The 26,636-nt window shown below is 41.3% G+C and overlaps 1 long non-coding RNA gene across 1 annotated transcript in view; it reads left to right on the plus strand.

Annotated features, from left to right (window-relative positions):
• The window catches only part of LOC135315015 (uncharacterized), a 334,179-nt gene that overhangs the window by 206,283 nt on the left and 101,260 nt on the right, over nucleotides 1-26,636 (plus strand). The window contains exons 7-8 of the long non-coding RNA XR_010374447.1: nucleotides 1,844-1,978; nucleotides 2,323-2,426. This is a non-coding gene — a long non-coding RNA (uncharacterized LOC135315015). The remainder of the gene's footprint in view (nucleotides 1-1,843; nucleotides 1,979-2,322; nucleotides 2,427-26,636) is intronic.

Below are 26,636 nucleotides of genomic sequence, written 5' to 3' on the forward strand. Positions count from 1 at the left end.
TCCAGCCTTGCTTTTCTATATTTATCTCTTAAACCCTATTGAATGTATTAATTTCCTTCCTAATCCCTTATTCATACCATTAGCTGCTCTTTATCATTAATGAACTTATATATCTCAATATTGACATTGATTGTACTCTTAATTATGTATTCACTGTTGATGTAGCATTGAATCAAATTCTGAGAGTAAAATAAAATATTTTGGCAGATAAATAGGAGAGGAACACTTAAAACTGGGAGAGGCTACATAGAACACTATTCAGAACAGTTGCAAATTCAATGTGTTTTGAGGCCACCTCTACAGGTTACCATCAGCTAAAATTTTTCAGAACCAGCCTCCTGGATTTTTTATATTCTTTAGTTGTTCTGCTCTAGCTTTAAGAGTTCAGTATACGTGTTCATCTCCCATCTGAGCATTAGGCTTATTTATTAAGGTCAGGACATTCTGTTTCTGTCCATCAATGTGACACTCCAGCATTTAATATTTTCTTTTTTCTTTGTGCCACCCCACTCTCTTCCTGACTACAGCCTTTTCTACCATATGCATAAGAACAAAATATTGCAGGATATTTTCTGCCAATATTCACTCACATTTTGAATGTACTCACTTTTCACATGCTCATATACCTGTTGCATAGCTTTCTGGGAATATCCTAGAGATTCAGCTGGCTGATGGGAAGGTACTGTGGTACTACATGCAAAAGCTTTAGAATAAAATCAATGTCAAATTTTTAAATGCAAGTCTTTGATCCAGAAGTATGTAAACATTTATCCAGTCTGGGACTAAAGATCTCATGTAGCTTATACGAACAATTAGCTAGTGGGCAGTTCAGTAAGCCCCAGCTTAAACACCTTGCACGTGTGAATAACTCCAAATACAAAAATCTATCAAACTACTTTGCTACTTTTCTGATTTGCTACTATAGCAAATACCAAGAAGCTCATATAAGACCACTCAGCCCAATTTAAGGAGCTTGAAAGTTCTGCAGTTATTGATTACACAAATGTTTTTTTAACAGATTCAATAGAACTGTGACTTCATTGTCACTGCTGTTCTGTTAGCAAGAGAGGTTATGGTAGTAAAGCACTCATTTCCAGTTGGACAGGCCCAAGGGCCCAAAAATATAAAAGGCAGCATAAAGAAATATATTTCACTATTATTGTAATAAATGGAGGAAAGAAGCCCAAATCTAGAAAAGGTGTCACTGAGGCAGCCATGCACAAAATGGAGAAAAACAATCTGCCACTGTCTTACTCAAGACAGAAGAGTCAATGGCAGAAAAGGTGGACAACACATGTTTCTTAGGCTTGGGTCATTAGCAGAGCATTATTTTGTATTGTGCAGGTTTTATAAATTAGGTTTGCTCTATCCAATCAGAAATGGACTTGCTCATACCTGCTGAAGATGATCTGCTTAAAACAGAAATGGCAGAGGCCCCAGCACTTGCCTTTACATTAAAATACAATCCTGGTTTCCTATGAATGCACAGCGTGTTACTAGCTGTTGCTGTTCTCTATTGGCATGGCTTCACTGAAGCGTAAGCCCAGGCAGAGGATGACTGTTGCTTCCCTAGCCTCATTGATACTGCTTGGAGCATTGTGCTACACACTCTGTAATGAGAAGAGATGCTGTAGATGCCCATCTAATCCCCTTCCTGCAGTCAGCCCTACACTCAAAATTAACTGACTCCAAATATGGGAAGGACAGTGATTTGTCAAGTAGATGGACTACATGAGAAGTTTCATACTGCTTCTCAAAGGGTCCAATACAGAATGAGGAATTAATGAGAAGTGTTGACCTATCTTGTATGAATGGCCTGATTTCCACTTATTTATCCCCTCAGGAACTGACAGATGCAGTAACACAAGATACCACAATAAATAAGAGAGGTTGTTGGTCCTTCTTGATACCATAATCCCTATTCTTTGAGTTAATTCATCAGGAGGAAAAGGCTATTATCACACTGTTTGGAAATCAGGTCAGTCTCCTAATCTATTGTAAAAAATTAGTTGGCTAAGCCTTTTTGACAGTAGTAAATATTAATTTTAATTTGCTTGATTTTGATGCACATAGAGTTTTGTATTTTATTTTAGTATTTATAGGGTTATAGCATGAATCAATGTGACATATTACTATATTCTTATAAATAATGTCTAGAAGGATTACACAGAGTGATAAAATTATAGTTCCTGCAACTTCATAAAGATCATGCAAATGCCAGAAGGTGAGAGAACATAAGGTATGCTATACCTGCTGGACGCTGCTCTTATGAATTTATCTTCACAATCCTTCTGTAAACCAATATTTTTATATCTATTTTAGAGACAAGTAAGAGAGAAAATCAGATGAAGTGAGCACTGAAGTCAATAGACAAGACAGGAGCATTGGCTTCCCACACTAAACCTTTAACTTTCTTATGTAACTGGGTAAATTCATATTTCATCATGTTCAGGACTGGTTAGTTACTGAGTAATTGGTGAAAAGTCTTATTATTGTTTAATAGAATTATGGTCTCATTAATGTAACCTGGAGTTTACTTGATAACAAGATAAATTGTCTACTCTAACATCACACCTGGTTTTAGGATCACTGGTGCTTGGAGGTTTATTAGATTAAAATAATCCTCTTTTGCTTCACCTGCCCTTCTTTTAAGTCCATAGAAACTTGCTTTCTCCAGGGACACGAGTCCCTCAGCTGGGAGGCAGACCACATTTGCTCTTTGTACTATTTTTCAAGAGCAAGCTTTATTAGTTAGGTTTTCTGTAAGATCACTGTTAATTATCTCTGGAGGTAATGATTTGGCAAAGGTTAATGACTTGCCTCATATAGGAAAATTTGCAATTTAGTTCTACTTTTAAATGAAGGTGTTGGTTCCTGTGGGCAGAAAGCCTTTATGGCTCAACTAAACTTGAAATGGAGTATTGTAAAGAGTGAGAGAACTGCACTGCATTTGGAATATTTTGGACCTAAAGACAAGTGCAAATCTCCTTTTTTTCTGTTACAACTCTGGGCAGCATAGAGATGGTGTTACATTATTTACCACGCTACTGCAAGATAGTTATGAATGGATCTTACTTTGAGAGATGGCTCATATAAAAATAATTAACTGGAGAAATTTAAAGTAGTGAGAGTTTAAAAAAAGTAAAAAAACCCCAAACCTGAAAAAATACTATTTACTTTGCATTAGGTAGATGGCTCATAGAATTTCACTTGTTATACATGGGCATAATCACTTCTCATTCCCTTCTGTGATGTTCTGGTTTCCAGTATTACAAGGGAAGTCAACATTAAAGAAAACAAAGGACCTTTCCCAAAGCTTTATTATAAATAATGAAAAAAGAAACAGCACATCACATTTGCTTGTGGCAAATATTCAGTTTATCACCAAAACTTAATTTAGATCTGAGATGCTTAAGAATCTATTTACTTTATCAAGCCAAGTATTTGAAATTCATCAGCCTGGTCTCTGAGCACCAAATACAACATTGCATTCTAGCTTCCAGGAGGGCGGTCTTAAAGTGCATTTTTTTACATGGTGAAATGAGAAGCACCCAGCTTCCTTTCCCTGATGATGTTCTGTAAATATCCTGATTCTTTTTTGCCCTTTTGATTTGTTGCCTATATCCTCTCTCCCTTTGACATCCTGAAGGAGAAAATAAAACAAGCAGGCAAAAAAAGTCAAGAAGGTACAGTATGTTCCTTTCAACTTGTGCTTCACACACAATTCTTGGTGACCATTTTACATGTATTACCCAACACCAAAGACAGCCAGAGGTCAAATCAGTATTTAAACAGACATTCTAAATGGAAATGAGCTGCAAGTCATTTAGATGCACTCACTGCATGCAGATTCCACTCTCTCTGTAACAAGGGTGGAGAAGGAGCCTGAAAATAAAACCTGTAAATATTGATTCTTCTGTATACTTGAATGCAAATCTGGCACAAAGATATTTCATTATCTCTTGCCGATCTCCCTCACAATGATGAAAACAAGGGTATTTTCTTCCACTCTTAGTTTCTGAAGTGGTGGCACTTCCACCTTTTTTCTTGAAAATGCTAATTCCATGGCTCAATGAGAAGCAGGTTTGTATACTCTTCCTCCTATCTTGTTTAGTTTTCCTTTGCTTAATTTCACTTTTTATTTCTATTCTGCAAATGAGAACTCATCCCAATGCATTTAGTGTTTATTATTGATTCTCATGTAGTGTCTGTCATCAGCCTCAGTTGCCATATGGCTGATAACTCTATGACCAGTACCTGCTACACTTTACATCGTGGCCATATGGGTCTTTCCCCTGTCAGATCCTTCTGTTCTTAGTGTGCCGGCTGGCTGACACTCCCCTCACCTAAAAGAATTTTTTTTTCCTTGAAGATTGGGTCCTAAAATAGAACCATGCCCTGAAAACATGCCCTGCAAGTCTGAACACAATGTTCTGTCACACAATGTTATTGTCCCTTTTGTGCCTGCTTTCCAAAAAATATTCTAGAAGGCAAGCTTGCCAGCAGAGATGTTACACACATCCTCTCAGGAACAAACACATGCCATGTGTTTGCTGTAGCCTATCAAATCTGAACAGCACAGCTGGAATTTCAAATAGCAAATCCTTCCAGCTAAGTACTTGCCGATGAGCCACTAAATTTTTCTGGGAAATAAGTTTGAATAGCAAATTAATTCAACAAAATCATGATCTGCTTGTCAACTCAGAAATGGGGAAAAAAGGAGCACTTGTCAGATGCTCTTTGGAGCATTTTTGCCCATGACTGATACATAATTAAGTAGTTCCAAGAATTCTAACACTGATACTAGTCCATTCATCATATCATTGTCTTTAAATCAGTCTCTCCATATGTTTCATTTCCATTTTTTCCCAGGTTCCCTTTGTTCTTTCAATTGTTTTGTGTTAGTAAGCAGTCCAGGACTAAATACTCTATCCTCAGTGTAATTTCACTGAAACAACAGAGAAAGAAGCTATTAACTCCTTGCTCCATAATACAAAACTTCGTCGCATGTATCCTCATGGCTTGGATGCTCCTATGCTTCTCTGGATAAAAAAGCTGGCTGGATGGCCGGGCCTAAAGAGTTGCAGTGAATGGAGTTTAATCCAGTTGGCTGGGAACAAGTGGTGTATCCCAGGGTTCAGGATTGGGGCCAGTTCTGTTTAATATCTTTATCAATGATCTGGATGAGGGGATCAAGTGCACCCTCAGTAAGTTTGCAGATGACACCAAGTTGCACGGGAGTGTTGATCTGCTTGATCTTGTAGGAAAGCTCTGCAGAGGGACCTGGACAGTCTGGATCAATGGGCCAAGGCCAGCTCTATGAGGTTAAACAAGGCCAAGTGTTGGGCCCTGCACATCGGTCACAATGATCCCATGCAACGCTACAGGCTTGGGGAAGAGTGGCTGGAGAGATGCCTGACAGAAAAGGCCCTGGGGGTGTTGGTCAACAGCCAGCTGACTGTGAGCCAAGGTGGCCAAGAAGGCCAATATCATCCTGGCTTGTATCAGGAATAGTGTGGCCAGCAGGAGTAGGGAAGTGATCGTGCCCCTGTACTCGGCACTGGTGAGGCCACACCTCGAGTACTGTGTTCAGGTTTGGGCCCCTCAGTACAAGAGGGACATTGAGTTCCTGGAGCGTGTCCAGAGAAGGGCAACGAAGCTGGTGAAGGGTCTGGAGAACAAGTCTGATGAGGAGTGGCTGAGGGAACAGGGGTTGTTTAGTCTGGGGAAGAGAAGGCTGAGGGGAGACCTTATTGCTCTCTGCAATCACCTTTCAGAGGTTGTAGTGAGGTGGGTGTTGGTCTCTTCTCCCAAGTAATGAGTGACAGAAGAAGAGGAAATGGCCTCAAGTTGCATCAGGGGAGGTTTAGTTTGCATATTAGGAAAAGTTTCTTCACCAAAAGGGCTGTCAAGCATTGGAACAGGCTGCCCAGGGAAGTGGTGGAGTCACCATCCCTGGAGGTATTTAAAAGATGAGTAGAAGTGGTGCTTAGGGACATGGTTTAGTGGTGGACTTGGCCATGCTAGGTTAATGGTTGGACTTGATGATCTTAAGGGTCTTTTCCAGTCTAAACGACTCTACGATTCTTTCCTACATTCCTGTTTTTCATTTCAGCTCCCACAACTGCAGATTGTATTCAGTGGCAGCAAATAAAGACAAGCCTGCTATAGGAAAATACATTTCCAAATCATTAGGGACTCATTTTGAGCTATTCAGTGAAATTTATTGCAGCTTGCCACCTTGAGAATGTAATTTAGGAACTGTTTTGAAGACTCTCATTAGTCAGTAGTATAATAAGAAGCTTTCTCAGCCAGTCAGAGACCAGAAAAAAGATTTGAACAAACAGGCTACGAATTTTCATTGCTCTTGAATGCATCTGATATTCTAAACTGCCTTTGTTTAGGATATTTTCTAAATGCACAACTGGAGACAATGTGTATGTTTAAATGCAAGCCCATCCCCATCACTGATTTTATTTGGTAAAAAGAGCTGTGTGTTTCCTAAATCCATTAGATAGGAAGCAGAATTTGAATTCAAGTGATATGGAATTGATTTGCTGAAGCAAGAGGAAGTGAACTAAACATGTCATTGTGAAGCAACAAATGACTATGGTGCTAGTCGGTACCAACCAGGTAGTCATGGATATGTTGCATATAAGATAAAAAATGGAGCAATCTGTAAAATGATAAATTATTGACTGTTAACCTAGAACTCCTGCTCCTCTATCAAAAAACTATATAGAGTAGGGAATTAAACTGGAAGGAGAACTCGGTAAAAGAACTAAGAGCTACCATTCAGATCTAGAAAAGGATTTTGCTGTACTCTGTTCAGTGTGTAGCGTTTTTCACAGGTGGAAATACTTGGAGTGGCATAGAATTCAGATTAATCCCATTATTTTTGCTGAATGAACTGTGCATGGTCTTTTTTATTTCTTGTTTATGTTAATCAGGAAATCGTTGTTACAAATCTTATTTAAACACAGATCCTGATAGAACTTGCATTAACCCCCTTTCATCTTTGTTTAATTCACTAACAAGCAGCCTACAGACCTCTGCCTGGCCAGGTGGGGAGTTCCTATTAAATACCAAAGCATTCATTTCGATTTACTGTCTGAAGATGCAGTAATTGCATGGCAAGAGAAACTAAAATTCATTTTCAAGTGACAGTTCATTTTATGGACTGCTGTATGGGGTTCTGAAGATGAGACCCTGTAAAGAAGCCTGGATGTTCATAAAAGGCACAAGAAAATATTAGGATTTTCAAGTGGCTTTTATTGAAAAGTTTTGTTTTCCTTGGAACAGTCTGGAATAAAATAAATTTTATAATGAATTAAGGTCAACAATTAGGCAGAGGTAAACAAAGATCTCTGTCTCTCAGGAGGCATCTCAGATTTTTTTTTAACTTAGCAGTTATAATAGCAACAACTCCTAACTAAACCCACTGAAAACACTCCATTGAAATAAATCAATGAGGACACACACAAACTTGTTAATTATTGGTGAAGACTTTTCCCAAGATCTGTCAGAAAAAAGCATCCCGTGGAATCTTTTAATAGTTTAAGTGATTGTAGAACATCAATAAATTTTGTAAAATGCAGCTTTCAAGTACTGCCATACCTACCAAAATCCATCAGAGTGATTAAATCTGCATCAGTTATGTAGTGTAATTAATCAATACAGCACAGAGAACCATGGTGCAGTGCTGATTAATTTGTATTTTCTTGCTTCCAGCTCACCTGAGAAATACATTAATCAATTTGGTTGTACAGACAGAATTGGTTTTAAACAAAGATATCATAACTATATCTATTCTTTCCCCCATTTACTAAATTTAGTGCTGTCATCCTTGTAGCATCTGTTTGCTATGCACTATTTTGTGGCTAGAAAATTATATTTGAAATATCAATGTTAGAACAGGATTTAGGCATCAATGTGAAGTTTAAGATCCTACACTGAAGCTCAGGCTTGCAATCCTGAAAATCTGGTTCAGCTGCCGTTTAAATTCAGGAGTCTCTGAACTCACTAAGTATTCTGCTTCTCAGTTCCCAAGGTATCTGATGTTCTTCTCTTCATGCATAAACGTGCAATTGTCATGAGTGAAATGAACAGATTGACAATAAGTCTAATCAGGCTTCAGGAGATAGCCATCACTTTGGTGTTTGACTTCGGTGGGCATTCTCAGCCATGCTTAATGTAAACAGAGAGAACAGCAATTCTCAGAGTTACAAACAGTTTTCATGTCAAGTATGAGAAGAGCTGATTTTTGGGAGTTTGCCCTCTTTGGCTTGTGATTGACCACACTGAGCACCCAGGGTCCCAAATGTAATGTTTAGAGAGAGGCAGGTACTTAAAATGAAGTTCTGGATTCCCAGTGGGAACCAGACTTCTAAAAAAGGAATAACTGGGATGACTTCCAGAAGGTTCCTAAACCATCTGGATGACAACTTCTTCATACAGGTACTAAGGGAACAGACCAGGAAGGGTGCCTTCCTTGACTTGTCACTTACTAACAGTGAGGGCCTTGTGGGTCAAGTGGAGATCAGGGGCCACCTTGGCCACAGTGACCATGAAGCAGTCAAATTTAAAATCTATGGTGACAGGAGGAAAGCTCCCAGCAAGACCTCAACTCTGGACACAAGGAGAGCAGAATTCAGTTTGCTCAGGGAACTGCTTAGTAAGGTCCCCTGGGAAAAAACTTCTGAAGTTCTTTTTGAAGGTGCTGGGGTCCATCAGTGCTGGTTGCTTTTTTAGTACCACCTCCTAAAAGCACAGGAGCAGGCAATCCCAAAGTGTAGGAACTCAAGCAGGCGAGGCAAAAGGCCGGTTTGGCTGATGACGGATATTCTTCTTGAAATAAGGAGAAAAAAGAAAGTATATAGCCAGTGGAAGCAATGTCAGGTGACATGGGAGGACTATAGGGATGCTATTTGCCACTGCAGGGAGGAAATACATGTGGCCAAAGCTCAGTTAGAGTTGAAGCTCACCAGTACTGTAAAGGACAATAAGAGGAGCTTTTTAAAATACATTAATGGCAAAAGGCAGGCTAGAAATAACATTGGCTTGTTGCTTGATGAGCACGGTCACCTCACAAACAGGGACATAGATAAGGCAGAGACATTTAATGCTTTCTTTGCCTTGGCCTTCAACACTGATGGTGGGCTCAGGGACCCCCAGAGCCCTGGGCTAAAGAACCATAATTGTGGGAATAATAAACTCCTAATAAACTCTGAACCTGTGCAGGACTTGCTGCTCCAGCTGGATCCCTGTAAGTCAATGAGGCCTGATGGGATTCATCCAAGGGTACTTAAAGAGCTGGCTGATGCCATGGTGAGACCTCTCTCAATGATTTTTCAGTGTTCTTCAGAATCTAGAGAGGTAGCAGTTGACTGGACGCTGGCAGATGTTGTCCCAATCTTCAAGAAGGGCAACATGGATGGCCCCCGTAACTACAGGCCTGTCAGCCTCAGTTCTGTGCCTGGTAAAATTATGGAGAAGATTATTCTGGGTGCTATTGAAAAACACCTGAAAGACAACGCAGTTATTGGTCCCAGCCGGCACGGGTTCCTGAGGGGAAGTCCTGCCTAACAAATTTGATTTCCTTCTATGACAAGGTTACCCACGTAGTTGACCAAGGAAAGCCAGCTGATGTGATATTTTTGGATTTCAGTAAAGCTTTCAATACTGTCTCTCACAGTATCCTCCTGGACAAGATGCCCAGCGTACAGCTGGATAAACACATACCGCAGTGGGTGAGCAACTGGCTGATGGGTCGGGCTCAAAGGGTTACCGTAAATGGGGTTACATCAGGCTGGGGCCACTCACTAGAAGCGTTCTGCAGGGATCCATCTGAGGGCCAGTACTCTTTAATGTCTTCATAAATCACCTGGATGCAGGACTTGAAGGAATACTAATTAAGTTTGCCAATGACACAAAACTGGGAGGAGCAGTTGACTCTCTTGAAGGCAGAGAGGCCCTGCAGAGAGATCTGGACAGACTGGAGAGCTGTGCAATCACCAACCTCATGAAGTTTAACAAGGGCAAGTGCCGGATTTCACACCTGGGGTACGGCAGCCCTGGCTGTATATACAGACTGAGGAACGAGAGGCTGGAGAGCAGCCCTGCAGAGAGGGACCTGGGGGTTCTTGTCAATGGCAAGTTGAACATGAGCCAACAGTGTGTCCTGGCAGCCAAGAGGGCCAACCATGTCCTGGGGCGCATCAGGCCCTGCATTGCAGCCAGTCGAGGGAGACAACTGTCCCTCTCAACTCTGCGCTGGTGCGGCCTCACCTTGAGTGCTGCATGCAGTTTTGGGTGCCACAGTACATTAAGGTTATAAAGCTACTAGAGAGTGTCCAGAGGAGGGCCGTGAAGTTGGTGAAGGGTTTAGAGGAGAAACCGTACAAGGAGCAGCTGAAGTGACTTGGTTTGTTCAGCCTAGAGAAGAGGAGACTGAGGGCAGACCTCATCGCGGTCTACAGCTTCCTCACAAGGGAGGAGGAGGGGCAGGCGCTGATCTCTTCTCTCTGGTGACCAATGACAGGACCCAAGGGAATGGCAGGAAAGTGTGCCAGGGGAGGGCTAGGTTGGGTATTAGGAAAAGGTTCTTCACCCAGAGGGTAGTGGAGCACTGGAACAGGCTCCCCAGGGAGGCAGTCATGGCACCAAGCCTGGCAATATTCAAGGCAGGGAAGATATTCAAGGCAGGGACAGGAGTTGGACTTGATGATCTCTGTTGGTCCCTTCCAACTCAGGACATTCTATGATTCTATGACTTTAACACCACTATCCCCATTTTGGATCTGTTAGAAGAATGATCAAATGCAGATATTCAGAAAAGCAAAGGTAAATACCCTAACTACTAGCCAATATCTTCTAGAACAAAGTAACACAAAAGGTATAGGGTAAATAGTTTCATCCTCATGTTTCATCAGACTTCCATTTAATTTTTGATTCCCAAGTTATTCAGCCGCTTTGGTTTTTTTTCTAGTGCTGTTTACAATTATTTCCCAGCTTAGTTTAGATTTTTAAGTGTTTCGTCAATACTTCCAAAATCTGGGAAAAGCTGTATAATTACAAAAGAGGAGAAGAAAGGTTGGGACCTTTCGTGTGTGGCCACACAACTTTGTTTTTACATATGCTGCAAGTCTAGACAGGCTGAAAAATAGCTAATTATCACTTTCTCCTTTGCCCTGGTTCCATATCCTTTTCAGTCCCTGTTAAGAGAAGTCGTCAGCTGGTGGTTGTGCTCCTCAGTGATTGCTGTATTTCAAAGTGAAATGTACAACAGCGGGTTGGGCTGTGAGTATGGAGTGAAGGGAAGACAGCACTAATGGGAAACAAGAACTTCAAAGCTTTTAGTATCATCAAAGCATCACAGTGCTTTAGCTTTCTATGACTTTAGAAGACTAAATAAAATGATACCAATGTGCTTTCACTGCTGTGAGAGGATGAAATTAGGCAAAGGTGAAGTCTGAATGATTTGGAGCTTTGATTCAGAGGAGGACCTAAACGTCTGAATTTTTTAGAGACAGTATAATTAGGCAACAAGGCTGTTTCAGAAGTTACCAGAGCAACATGGCTCAGGAACTGACACACCTCTGCTTCCAGATGCAGTGGTCAGGGGAGAAAAAACCATATGAAATGAAAAAATTATTTTCAGTAGTCCAACAGGTTCTCCTCACCAAGAGTCCTTGCTGCAGCTTCCCTTTTGCTACTGTCTGTGGACTGGAGACATCAGACTCTCTAATCCCATGAGGAGAGAGAGAATCAGATGCATCCCTGTCGATTGCTCCACATGGAGCAGAGGAACAAAAAGGAAGCAATCACATAGCTTCTCAGGGCTACAAAAATATAGCAAGAGGATGAAAAAAGGTAATTAGCTCTTGAGCCCCACAAGGTACAGACTAACCCCATAGCAACACCCAGCATCTGGCATTGACCTCAAAATGGTAGTGTGCTATAGAAAGGAGAGATACTCCTGTATATGCTCTCTGCCTCCCTGTGGGAAGGCACATATCATCAAGATAGGTTTTGAAAATGTTATCTTGAGATGGTTTGAAGTGTTCAGCTGTCTATCCATGCTTCTGCCCTGTACCTGTAAGAATGGAGACATTCTTAAAACAGCAATTCATTGAGCCTGTAAAGGAGAATATTGTCTGTTTTGGATCCTTTGTATCTAAAAATGGATATTGAAAACTTTAAATGCCTCATTCAGTATTTTCAGAAGAAAAGTTTTCAATTTTACTTTTTAAATGCTTATTGCACTTGTAAATTTCAATTATAGCGATAGTAAAGCACCCAAAAAGGATAGCTTGCAATTACCAAACTGAAATATTTTGGAAGAGAAAATATTTTGTAATCTTGACATTTTTTCTGGATTGGAATCCCTTTCCCTAGTCACTTCTAATTATATGTAGAAGGTAATTACTCTCATCAATGAGAAAAATGCATTTAGTCTAACTTACACATAAGTTCATTTTCCATCAGAGTTCTGCAGCCTGGCTATGTCCTTCATCCCCAACTACCACTTACAGTAAGACATCAAGGACAGCCTGGCGCAGCTTGTCTCTTGCTCACAGTGAAGCCATGAGTAAGGTTCTTTCCTGAGAGCAGGCAACATGAGCAAGTACCAATGAAAGTGTTCCTCAGTGAATGTGATGCATTAGTGATACCTGTTCTAGTCAGGTTCGTTCTCTTATTACTCTAATGTCATTCCTTTTGAGAAGTGCCTTTAGCAAGGTAAACAGTACCTACTGCATACAGGGTTTTTTTCCTCTTTCTCCCTTAACACTTAACAAATCACAGCTTCCCATGAGTTATCAATTTAGATTGATAAATGGCCTGCACTGACTTGTAGGTTCTTCTTCCTCCTCTCCCATTCTCCTCAACCCCAGGACTGCCATCTCAGAATGCCGCCTTGTGGGTTGGGTAGCTTTACAAAACACAAGAGAGAAAACAGGGAAAAAGAAAGGGGAGATTTTGAAGACTTCCTTACTCGCTTCCCTTCCTTCCATGCCTTTCTTAAATTTGGAATTGAATAACAGTCACAGAACTTTAATTCAAGAGCTCTTTTACTGATCTCCAATGATCTAATAAACCAAAGAAGATATGTATGTGCTGGAAAGAGCCAGAGACCTGACGTCCCTTTTGGTCATGAAATCCCAGCTTTCCTTGTAATAAATTACCACTTTTAATAGCGAATGGTTTGCAAATAGCCTTCAAAAACTAGTTTGTATCAGGAGTCATTAACTGGTTTGTGTTCTGAAACACATCTTCCTAAGACCCCTAGCTGGCCAGAGGAGAGGGCTTAATGCTTTTTCTTGCTGGCGTAGTGATAAAGAAAGTAAAGCCTGAGGGAAGGGGAGCTAGAGCTGAGAGGAGCCAACAGTCTAATTCCTGTTGCTACAGCAATTGTGATTATGAATGTGTACTTAAAATAGTGACTGAATGGTTCCTGTAGCATAATGAAATGTTGATCTAGTATCTAAGTCACAAGCTCTGATCCTCACAACACAGTCATGGCTGAAAACCATTACTGCACAGTGGCTGTCTGAAATTAATTGATGGTCAGTCTATCTCCTAATAGACAGGTATGCATGAAATCATGGAGTCATTCTCATTAATACCCCAACCTTAGCAGGGTAGCTTGGAACTGCCAGGGCCATTTCTAAATGTAGAAATGGTTTGCATCCGCAGAAAAGTGTAGAATGATAGTGGTAAAGTGGATTAGAGTTTACACAAATCCTGCACTGCCCCTCATCTGTCGAATCACTGAGAACATAGCTGCAGAAAAATGACCAGGCTTGACAAACTGGAATCTTGCTCATTTCTATCAGCCATTCTCTGCAGGAGACAAAACTCCCACTTCCAAAATTAGATTTTAAGAGCTTATTAGAAATGCGGCAAAACTGATAATTAAAGTGAGTAGCTCTACTGCTGTCATTCATTTCCTACTAATCAGAGACCAGGGTATGCTGAGGGATATTTATGCTACACAACTCCGGATTTCCTATGACTATGCTATAGTATTCGGCAAAATAAAGTGCCTTGCTGTTGCTCTCTCCTCTTTGGACTTGTCCCAGGATGCCCTTGTAATGAAAAAGACTTAATAGGTTTTGTGGCTGTGAATTATTTCTGTGAATACTTGAGTACATAACATTATGTTCACTGGAACTGCTCAGTCTATTCAGCTAATCAGTGCAAACACATATAGCTTATTAAATAATTTGTTCAGCTTTGCAATATATCTGTTTCTTCTTGTTTGAACTCAGCCTCTCTGAATTTGAAAGCTTTATAACACTAAAGGCTTTCAAACCTATGCAATTTTTACCCTGGACATCGTAACATTGGTGATCTTTCCAACACCGCTGTAATGGGGAATGAATTTTTCCTGTTTGTTCTTAGTCAAATGCTTACTCCATATGCAAAGGCAGAGTTAAAATATTTGAACATGCAATTAGAAAGACTGCTCTTTATTCATGCCAATCAGGCGGCTTTCCAGATGCTGGCACAGCAGAAGTATAATTCCTCCCCCCCCCCCCCCAAATCACTGTGGATAATTTGATGCATCTTGGACAAGAGGGAATTTTCTACAACTTGACTCAAAAGTTACATCCCTTGGAGGAGAGAGTGAAGGAAGCAAGTTTAGCATATTGAGAGTTGGGAACATTTGGGCACACATCAGATAAGCTTGACTTTCTTTCATATGCTCAGCTTTGAAAGCCCCGTTATGAAACACTGTACATTTGTGTTGATAAGGCTTATAATTCTCAGCAACAAAGGGGATAAGATAGCTGCAGCAATACTACTCGAACCAGAAAGCGTCCTTCAGAGTCCTCGCAAATGCGTATAACCCTTAGAGGAAAGGTGCTTCCTTTTAGGCTTTTTCAAATCTCCAGCCTCCACTCCAATAATATTTCACACAAGTAGGTCTCTCCGTCCTAGTAAAGCCCTCTTAAAATCAATAAGGCTTTGGAACATTGCTTTGCTATCTTGCTGCAAAGGAAGACTTCATTGATATTGGTGTAGCATCTAATTGGGAAACAATGTACTATATATTCTTAAAATAAAGAACTGGTACCTGACAGTACACAGGCAAACTTTTGTGATGGCAGAACTCTAGTCAGCACAGAATTTAAAGTCTTATTTGAGTGATACAGGAACCAAACACCCTCTTTGCACAGAACTGATAATAGTTTTTAATATTTTCACATATATAAAGAAGGGTAAATTAGTTTACACAATTATACAAAGACTAGGATGTGAGCAGACCTGTTCTATAGGACTGAAATGGACTATCTGAAGAACTGATTGCAGTGTACCTTGAGAGACATCTTTAAACTATAATTTGTCTAGATTTCGTTGATTCACTGAGATACCTAACCAGTTCTAATAAAACACTACTACAGTTCTGAGGTTTTTATTTTTTGAAGTTTTTCTTTTTTAGCTGTATAGAACTGAAAAAGCTGTTTCAATATATAGTGAACAAGCTGCAGAACATGTATCCCCTGCTATATATTCACCTGTCATCCCATATAGATTTATGTCTTCATAACTGTACTTTCTATCATTACATGTTCTGAATCAAAAATGCACCTAGAAAAGCTACATAACTGCCTTAACATCTTCTGCGTAACCATTACCTATAACTACCCTAATAACATGTATTTTTTATATAAATAGACTAGGTGGGGCTAAGAGGAGGCCCTTTAAAAGGAGGAGAAGATCAGGTGTAATTGAAAGATATTTATGATTAGCAGTGTGTCAGTTCAGTTTCTTTTGAAAGCTAAAATAGGGCCTTTTTTATGCTAAGAAAATACAGTAGTAGTATTAAGGAGTATGTTTTCAGCAAAGGTTAAGGTCTGTGAGAGTAGAAATGGAGGACTAGGAGAAAGAATAAAAAATGATTGCTAATGGGCTACCTAGAGATCTCAAGTTTTATTGTAAATAAGCAGTGTATGCTTGGGGAGTGTATAGTTGTAGAAGAAATAACTTAAAACTCTAGGGGCTCTTTCAGTCTGGTGTTAACTTAGTTCAGCAGGGTTGTAATGCTCTCAGAGCAGAATTAATAGGGTGGTGATTCAGGTATACTAGGTCTAAACTGGATCACTTTTCAAAACTATATGCGAATTTTGTAAGATAGGTTGAAAGACTCCAGCTCTGAAATTCAGCATGCTGGAATATCACCTCAGGCTTCAGCAGAGCAAGAGATCTTAAGCATGAGGATGTACCTCTGTTCTGTTGCTGATTCTAGGTGTCACTCCATAAATAACACTGAGAATCTACAATTCAGATTCAAATACAAGTGTTGTGGACTCTGACAGAAGCCTGGTTTGGGTGTCTGGATTCTTTTCCAGGGTCTCGAAGAAAGTTAGGCACCTCAGAGCACAGTCTGGATTATGGGGAATAGTCCAGAGTGAGTAAGTAGGAAACACTAAATATAAGGGTGTGCCCGAAAGGTGAGGGCTGGGTATCTGGGTTTCTGCTTCAGAATTCTTACCTGAGAAGGGGTGCCTGCTATGGTCCTCTTCTCATACATAAAACATAATTTTTATTTCATGTTCCTGCCTCTTCTTTGAACTAGTTGAGTGGAGGGAGTGTGGGGACACAGGCTACTTCATGAGGCAGCAATGTGGGAAGACACAGCAGGTGCTTCTGACTGTTGGTGAGACATGGTGGGGGAAAGAAGACATGATGCACTGGGCCAGAGGTGGGTGGGATGGTGACATTTTCTAGCTTCACAGTTAGAGACCTGATCTAGTCTTGTGAAATACAGCCACTGAGGTAAATGTGGGAACAGTATTGTATTTTGTTATGTGGCTGTGCAGTGCCTTCATTTATCTGGTACCTGAACATGACTCCCACAAAAATTAAACAGTGACTGATAGTAGCACTTCAGTCTTGACAGTGTGTAAGCTTGGAGGCTACCTTTAATTTCTCTTAGCCTGAGTTTTGAATTTGTATGTTTTAAGGCCATTTCAGGAGTTACCGATGCTCGTAGACTTAACAGAAACATCATTCTGGGCTGTTACAAGTTTCTAGTTTTGGTGAGGAGACAGAATTGTTTTGAGACTGTTTAAGCCTTTGCACATGCATCCACTTTTAAACTACTACATGTTGTATGCCACCTCTGATAATATATGTTGCTAATGTTCTCTGATGTTGTGGTCTCCAGTCCAAGGATTAGCATTTTGTCAGCCCTTGGAACAAACCAAAAGCTTTAAGTCAAAGAAACACAATAGTGTTATTAGACATTGCCAAAGGTCCAGGTGGAATATAAAGTGGGATTTCTTCGTGATCCTAATACAAATGAGTCAAAAAGCCGGTTTTACCTATACCGCTATCAACCAGAAAGCAAATCTGAAAAGATATTTTGAGAGCAAATCTGAAAAAGATTGCTGAAAACCTCTGTTAGGTTTGGCAATAGTCTCAAATCCAGAAGAGAATCAAGGCTTTATGGGACTTAAAAACAGGGGCATGTGACTCTTGTCCCTGGGTAGCTGGCTCCTTCAGCGACTTTGTCTTCTCCCAGCTTTGTCTGCGTTGCCTGTTCAGATGTCAAGCTCTGCTTATGGATCTGTCTCAGTATGTCTAGCACAATGGAAATGGAGATCTGATCTGGGCTGTGATCTTTCGCTGTTACAATTAATATATATCATGATCACTCAGCATCCATATTATGTGATTCAACTTGCTTGAATGTATTCCCTTTCCTGCATGGAGGCAGCCATTTCTCTTCTGCTTTCTTTCACCTCCCAGCATGTTGCTTGCATTCGTATGTGTGGAATGTGTGTATGGCAGAATATTGTCCTCTCTGGAGGCTGCTCCTCTATTTGTTCAAGGGTGGGAGGCATAAACTGAGCCATTAGTGGGAGAAATAGAGCCTGAGCACACAGCAGCAACCATTTTTTAATGAGTCTATTTGTACTGGGCCAGCAGGCAGCCCTGACGTTGAGTCAAGCCTGAGACTGGATCTGGCAGCCAGCCAGTGTTCTGCTGAGAAGCAGCTAAATTATGCATCTTATTTAGTACATTTATTAAAAGATCTAATATTTCCAAGCAAATGTCCCAAAACAAACGCTACTATCATTTAAGAGCCTTACAGTCCTGAGCTACATTTAATGCATTATAGTTCCCTCATAATAGCTTTCTGGTGTTTGCTGAGCTTCATTTCTCAATGGTGTTTTATGAGTTGTTACGGTAGAGAGATATTAATGGGAAGAAGCTCTCCCTGGGCTAGAGGTGTGGAGGAAGATGATTAGTGCCTGTGAAACAGAGATGGATCGCACTGCCTCCCTGGCAGGCCTGGGTTCCAGCATCTAATTCTTGACCTGGCATTTCAGGTGGGGGGAGATGCCCAGCTCTGTCCTGACTTGTAGCAGACACTGTCATTGCATCCATGGCTGCTCTGTAGAAAAGCTGCTGCCACTCAGGTCAAGAAGTGTGGTGACTTCTGCTAATAAAGCTGACGCACATGCTGGCAAATGTCAGGCAAACACTGTGGGGTTACTTACACTTACTTTTGAAACTCTCTGCCCCCTCTTTTCTTTTTTTACCTTTTTGGTTTTGAGGAGATCAGAAATACCTCCTGAAGAACAGTTTACTCCTCTGTAAGCTCTCTAGCACTGCTTTGTAAGCATGGAGTTTCTGCCTAGGAAACAAGCTTTTTCCAAGCTTAACCCTAACATAGTCTTCTACAGTGTTTTAATAGGACACCAGGCAGCTGTACTACAGAAATATTTCTCTGACTGGAACTACAGCTACTAGGTTCCCTTTTCACTGTGCTGAACCTTTTTACAGATTAAAATCATCAGATCGGAGCTGAGGATCTCAGCTTGTGACTAGAGCTTAGCTTAGCTTGCTAAATGTTCAGTGAACCACATGCCATAGAAAGCAGTACATCCTTCTGATCAACTCTTCCACTTTCATTATCCCCTACAGCCATATTTTGCTTCTCAGTAACTGTGTTCCTCCCTTAGCAGGTGAGCAGTTCCCACAGGTGCTACTGGCTGACCTTTCATCACAGAAACTGCTGTATGCGTGTTCAGCTGAGCAACACTTGGGTGTAAATCTGGATTCAGACAGGGTCTGGGTATAAGCCATGGTTTGAATTTCCAGCCCTTTTAAAAACCTTTTCTAACAAACTTGCTGTCTCTATTTTTTACTTTATCCAAATGATCTCTCTAGAAGGGCATATTAAGGTAAAGTTCCCTAGAGATGGAAAGAAATCACCAGATAGCTTTTTAAAAATTGCCTCAAAACTCAGAAATGATCCAAATGTAGTAGAAACCACTCTGGGAAAGCACGCGCGCTCTCTCTGTAATCATTGAAAAGTGGGATAAAAAGCATGACATCGCCCTTTGGAGCAGCAATAATTTGTAGCCAGCAGCATGTTACTGCTCATCAAATTATCAGTCTTTTTACAGCAAGGTTGGTACAGGTAGCCTAGAGACAAATTGACCTTTTGCAGCGTATACATGGGACATACAGGCTTCATGACTCAGATTCGTATTTCATTTTCTTGCTGATACTTAATATTAAACTTTCCTTATATTTTTTATATTCAGATGATAACAGTTTAAAACATAGTGACATAGAAAGCAAGGGAGAGAATTAACTGTTACCACTTCACAGTTAGCACTCCAGCTGTTGTAGGGGGGCCTGAGTGGACTGCCAATTTTAGCTGCTCCACAATAGTTATGGTTGAGAACCATATATTACTTAAAGGTTAATTCCTTTAAATGATCTAGTTTTTCAGCTGCCAGACTTAAAAGACATGACCTGAACAATTCCCATGCTGAATGTCATCTTGATGCAGATACTGTTTTTGAATATGCTGTCCTAAATGGCTCTGTGTTTTTGAGAATGAGAATAGGGAAAACATTGGTTAGTTGTTTTAAATGCCACCCTGCTGTGGAGGAAGAAATTAATGTTTGGCTTCATGATGAAGTCTTTGGAAACATATTTCCACCTCTTCTACAGATTCTGCCTAGAAATTTGCAGCTAATTTCTATGTCCATCGTAAGTCTACCCCTGGGAGAGACAATCATCTATGACGGTAACTTTGAAACGCTGCAAGCAATGTCTATTCTAGGTGCAAACACTTGAAGAAGCCTGGCAATCAATAAGCAGCTGGGGAGTGAAGCAAAGTTGTCCACGCAATTAATTCCCTTTGGTTAGATGCATCTCAGCACCAGAAACATTGTCCTAAACACTTTTTTTGTGGTAAGGTTTCTGACTCATTCAGAACACAGTATTGTATAATAGGGGTTTTCTTTGTAAATCCTTGAAGATACTGGGAGGTGGCTGGCAAATGAGAGAGGGGACAGCAGGAAAAGAAAGAATTCAGCTGCCATAACCAAGAAACCATGCTACCTGAAAAAGTGGTCCTATCTTTCTAGGTGATGCAAAGAAAATTACTTACACCCAATTAATGAAAAAATTAGTTCATTTTAGTTTCAGAATGCCTTGATTGAAGACTCTCATTTATTTCACAGAAGAGTTGTTGAATGACAGGTTTCAAGGAAGGACTATGGAAACTGTACTAGGAGAATATTCATGACTGAATATTGAATAAGCACTGAATACTGAATGAGCACTCTAGCAAATCAGAGGCAAGAGCCGTGAAATGCATCTATACCTGGATGCCACTTACTGTCCATACTCACCTGCTAGTTAATCAGCCACAGGCCTACCCTAACCACAGGAATTTAGGGTACACCCTATCTCCCAGTCTGTATTCCTTGTGCTGCCTCTTTAAATGTTGAAGTTATTTGTTCTTTCACAAGTGGGAATAGGTAGTTAATTAGGCAGTTCTTCATTTTAGGAACTCAGTTAAATTGTTTTGGGCAGCGTTTGGGCATCTCATTGCTTATTTTTAGTGATTTTAAAAGGACTCTTTCTAGCATCAGGAAAGCAAAAGCAAAGCAAAACAAGGAATTGATTCACTGCTTCCCACGGGCAGGCAGGTGCTCAGCCATCTCCAGGAAAGCAGGGCTCTATCACATGTAACAGTTACTTGGGAAGGCAAATGCCATTACTCCAAACATACCCCACTCCTTCCTCCTTCTTACCCCAGCTTTATGTGCTGAGCATGATGTCATATGACGTGGAATATCCCTTTGGTCAGTTGGGGTCAGCTGTCCCAGCTGTGTCCCCTCCCAGCTTCTTCTGTACCCCCAGCCTCCTCGCTGGCGGGGTGAGCTGAGAGGCAGAAAGAGCCTTGACTGTGTGTAAGCCCTGCTCAGCAATAATGAAAATATCTCTTTGTTATCAGCACTGTTGTTAGCACAAATCCAAAACACAGCCCCAAACAAGCTACTCTGAAGAAAATTAATTCTATCCCAGCCAAAACCAACACACTGAGTGTATGCGCTCAGGACTGGTAGAGTTTCAGTGGGAATATTATTTTCTCTTTTCAAGACTCCACCTTTGATGGACTTAATTGTTCATAAAAGAAAGCAATGAAGGGGCTAATTTCTTACAGGCTGCAGCTGGCACTAGGCCAACTCAGGAAGCTCCACCAAAGCCAGCAGTGTTACAGGAGCTAGTGCTCTCCACCCACACCTGTGCTATTGCTTGTAGATTGATTTGGCTGTCCTCAGTGAGGTTTGGAGGCAGAGCAGCTCACCCTGTACCTGTATTCCTCATGATTTCTTAACACCTGCTTATTGACCTTCTCAGGCATACCACTAGCTGTGTGCACCACTAGGACTGTGAAGACGATGTTACAGGACAAACACATCATTTTAGATGTGTTCCTTTCAGTCATAATAGGTATTAAGGTCTTTTGTGATATCAATAAACCAAACAAATTAATATACTCTAGCAAACATTACAATATGCCAGTGATGGGTCCTAGGAGAATTGCTGTGTGTATATGTGCAGCATTTGTGGCAGTATTGATACAACTTACCCAAAAACCTTAATGACAATTTAACTTAGTTTTCACAGGAACCATGCAAGTTAATAGCACGATATTTGAATCCTACAAATCGCTTTTTTTCAAGTCCTGTCTGACTTTTATCTGATTACACACTATGTAGACTATAGTGAGGATCCAGACAAAATGGTGGATAACACAAAGGCACTTAAATACTGATTTAAAGTCCTTATTCTTGGATCAAAACCTTTTTTTAGTTGATGATATTAATTAAAAGCATTAAAGAGTGCTTCATCCAGTATAAACACAAGACATCAGTATAGAACCAGAGCTGCAAATGCCTAAGCATCTAAACAGCAGTTAAGTATCTAATTCCTAATCTGATCCAGAATTTCTTTGGAGCTTCTTTAAACAGCTCCTTTCAACTGCAAAACAGTTAAGCCTTATAATAACTATTTTAAAGTCGGGAAATGAAAGGAGAGCGTCTTTTCTTTAAAAAATTACTTTCCTGTGGCCATCTAAAAGTGACATCTTATTACATGTGTGGGCCACGTATCCTGGCTGGCAATCCCCTTCTAAAGCCATGATGTTACACCACCCACTTTGCCAAAGCTGTCAGTCTTGGACAGAAAAGAAAGCTAGTATTCACTTGTGACAGCTCTTCTTATTCTGTCTCCTAGGGTAACATAATTTCCAGTACTAACTCTTAAACCATGACCTTTACCTAACTGTCCAGAAAAGGCTACTATTGCAAGAGATTGTTAAAGACCTTCCTCTGAATTGAAAAGTAGAGTGAAATATCTGGCCTGTAAAAAGAAAAGAAGAACTCAGTGTACACAATGTAATTCCTACCTGTTGTTACCTTGGTTCCTGAAGGCCAAGAGTTGTGTTGTTAATTTAAATAATACTCATTTGCCGTCATATTAGTTCCACATGAAGATTTTAAATCCAATGCTGATATCTGGGGACAAGTTTTTCCAGGAGTGGTGAATATGCTAATTTGAGTGAATAAATAAAGCACAGATAGCAATCAGGAGAGAATGTGGACTGGAAAGGTGGGGTTGGAGACTATGCTACTGCGAGCTGGATATGGATCCACAGAATCACAGAATGGTAGGAGTTGGAAGGGACCTCTGGAGATCATTTCATCCAACCCCCCTGCTTGAGCACGCACACCTAGAGCAGGGGGCACAGGAACGCCTACAGGTGGGTTTTGCATGTTTCCAGGGAAGGAGACTCCACAGCCTCCCAGGGCAGCCTGTGCCCCTGCTCTGGCACCCTCACAGGAAAGAAGTTTTTTCTCATATTGAGGCAGAACTTCCCCTGTTCCAACTTGTGCCCGTTGCCCCTTGGCCTGTCATTGGGCACTACTGAAAAGAGCCTAGTCCTATTGTCCTGACACCCACCCTTTAGATATTTATAGGTATTGATGAAATCCCCCCTCAGCCTTCTCTTCTCCAGGCTGAACAAACCCAAGTCTCTCAGCCTTTCCTCATAAGGGAGATGCTCCAGTCCCCTGATCATCCTCATAGATCTCCGCTGGTTTTTCTCTATTAGTTCCCTGTCTTTCTTAAACTGGGGGGCCCAAAACTGGACACAGTACTCCAAATGTGGTCTCACTAGGGCAGAATAGAGGGGGAGGATACCCTCTCTCAATCTGCTGGCCACACTCCTTTTAATGCAGCCCAGGATACCATTGGCCTTCTTGGCCACAAGGGCACGGTGCTGGCTCAGGGTCAGCTTGTTGTCCACCAGCACTCCCAGGTCCTTCTCTGCAGAGCCGCTTTCCAGCAGTTCAGCCCCCAGCCTGTGCTGGTGCCTGGGGTTGCTCCTCCCCAGGGGCAGGACCTTGCACTTGCTCTTGCTGAATTGCATCAGGTTCCCCTCGGCCCAGCTCTCCAGCCTGTCCAGGTCTCGCTGGATGGCAGCACAGCCTTCTGGTGTATCAGCCACTCCTCCCAGCTTGGTGTTATCAGCAAACTTGCTGAGGTTACACTCTGTGCCATCATCCAGGTCATTGATGAATGTGTTGAACAGGACTGGACCCAGCACAGACCCCTGGGGAGCACCACTACTTACAGGCTTCCATCCAGATTCTGCCCCTTTGATCATGACCCTCTGAGCTCTGCCATTTAGCCAGATCTCAGTCCACCTCACTGTCCACTCATCTAACCCACACTTCCTTAGCTCGCCTGTGAGTATGCTACGGGAGACAGTGTCAAAAGCCTTGCTGAAGTCGAGGTAAACAACATCCACTGGTCTCCCTTCATCGACCCAGCCAGTCATGCCATCACAGAAGGCTACCAGGTTGGTCAAGCGTCATCTTCCCTTGGTGAATCCATGATGACTACTTCTGATAACCTTCTTGTTCCCTACATGCCTGGAGATGACCTCCAGGATGAACTGCTCCATAGCCTTTCTGGTGATGGAGGTGAGGGTGACTGGCCTATAGTTCCCCAGGTCCTCCCTCTTGCTCTTTTTGAAGACTGAAGTGACACTGGTTACACTCCAGTCCTCAGGCACCTCTGCTGTCCTACATGACCTTTCAAAGATGATGGAGAATGACTTAGCGACAGCATCTACCGGCTCCCTCAGCACTTGTGGGTACATCCCATTGGGGCCCATGGATCTGTGAGGGTCCAGTCTGCCTAAATGATTTCTAATCCAATTCTCCTCAAGGAAGGGGAAGTCTTCCTTTCTCCTGATTTTCTCTCTCACCTCTGGGTGCTGGGATGCCTGAGGGCCAGCCTTAGCAGTAAATGCAAAGAAGCCATTCAGTAACTCTGCTTTCTCTGCATCCTGTGTCACCAGGGCACCCACCTTGTTCAGCCGTGGGCCTGCAGTTTCCCCAGTCTTTTACTACTGATTTATTTGAAGAAGCCCTTGTTGTTATCCTTGACACCCCTTGCCAGATTAACAGATGGACCAATGTCAGAGATCTTTTTACTGCCTTCTACTCTCATAGATGTAGATATACAGGTAAGATTTATGGTGTCTCCCTGTTGCTTTTGGGAAGGTACAGGATATCTCATCTGCAAATTGCTATGCCACTTTTCTCCAAATAGAATAGGAATCTCATTCTGTGTTGCACCAAGAAGTCTTGCTTGGATTATCTTAACCTGACTATGAAATAACCATGCAGAGATTTATTCCAAAATAGAAGTGTTTTAAGACTACAATTTAGTTTAAAATCTATATTTTTTGAGTGAATACACACACAGGTATGAAGGGTGATGAAGGAAAAAGTGCAGGGCTTCACAGCTTCTTCCTGAAGTGGTCCTGTCAGATCTTTGGTGCTCTTTATATCTGAAGCCTCTGGAAGGCTTACTAAATTAACTTCTCTCAGGATTTTTCTTCTTCGTGATTCTGTTTCTCTTCAGGAGTTATTGGGGATAGGATATAAATCATGGGATGCAACTATCCAGGTTCAGTGCTGACATGACATTGCTTCTTACAATCCTAAGGCTACTGTGTACTGTAGGTGCTTGCATTTGTAGCATTTTTTTCGTTCACGTCATGTGAGTCAGAGGCACATTTCACATGCTAAAGATGGAATCTCTGACACATGATGATCCACCTCCTCCAAGTGCTGCGGAGTGGCTGTGCCATGCATTAAATAAATGACTAGACCTTTGTAATGCCAATGCAACTTTATAGGTGAGAGTTATTTGTATTTATAGCATCCATAAAGCAATTTATAGTCCTTCTGCTGCCTGTTATTTTGTGCTTCAGAGCAGAAAGAGTGGACTACAATGACTTAAATTGCAACTCAAGGGTGTTTCAAAGGTTGAAAGGCTTTCTGGGTCAAAGGCAGTGAATGTGAGTAGCAGTAATAACTACTCTTTTTTGTTACCTTGTACTCAGACCTTTGCCTTTGGGCTGCAGATGTTAAGCATGCCTTGCAGCATGCATGTTTTGTAAGTCTGCAAATCAGGAGATGAGGTGCTGAGGTGACAGGCTGTATCCCCTACCAGACTGTGGTGCTTAAAGCAGAACTGAAGTCCCTGAGTCTGTCTGAAGGTGCTACTCCAATAGTTCTGTTTTAATCTTTGTAAATCTGGAGATACTAGAAGACTGCTACTCAAAAGTAGATTTGGAGCTTACTGGTTAGTCAAACAGGGGAGTCTGAGGACAAAGGCACCATCTGTTGAAAAAGGGCAGGATTGTCCTTGGTATTTGCCCCTGCCTCAGTCACAGGAGACGGTACCTTAGCCACTGTACAGAGGGTCACGATGCCTCCTGATAGTGGTGGTGTGCATAGGTATTCAGATACAGGGGAAAAAAGATGGGAAGAAAGGCTGAAGAAAGCCAGTAAATGGTGTGTTACAAACCACAAAATGAGTGTGTGATGGTTTAACAACAGCGTCTCCAGTTTTGCTTATTAATGTTAGCTAAAATGGTACCATGTCTCTGTAAACATACAAAGAGCAGCACCTGATACCAAGAAGTTAAATAATAGTTTTCTCATTTTGACATCACTGATGTCTCCAGAGGACACATCAATCAAAGGGGGTGGGAGGTATAAGAATAAGACTATAACATCATCAAACCTTAAAACAAAGTGCCTTAAACCAATCAATTTTAGCCACTCACTGAACTATATTGCTGAGTCACATTTCAATTTATTTTCTGAGCTGTAGGAAATTTTGAGAAGACAATGCATACTGCAGTGGCAATTCAAGAACTGAAAAACTACTACAATAAATGAAATCCAGGCAAGTGGCTCTGGTAAAAAACCAGAACCAGAACCCAACCA

Source organism: Phalacrocorax carbo, chromosome 9 (genome assembly GCF_963921805.1).
Source record: "Phalacrocorax carbo chromosome 9, bPhaCar2.1, whole genome shotgun sequence".
Taxonomy (NCBI): domain Eukaryota; kingdom Metazoa; phylum Chordata; class Aves; order Suliformes; family Phalacrocoracidae; genus Phalacrocorax; species Phalacrocorax carbo.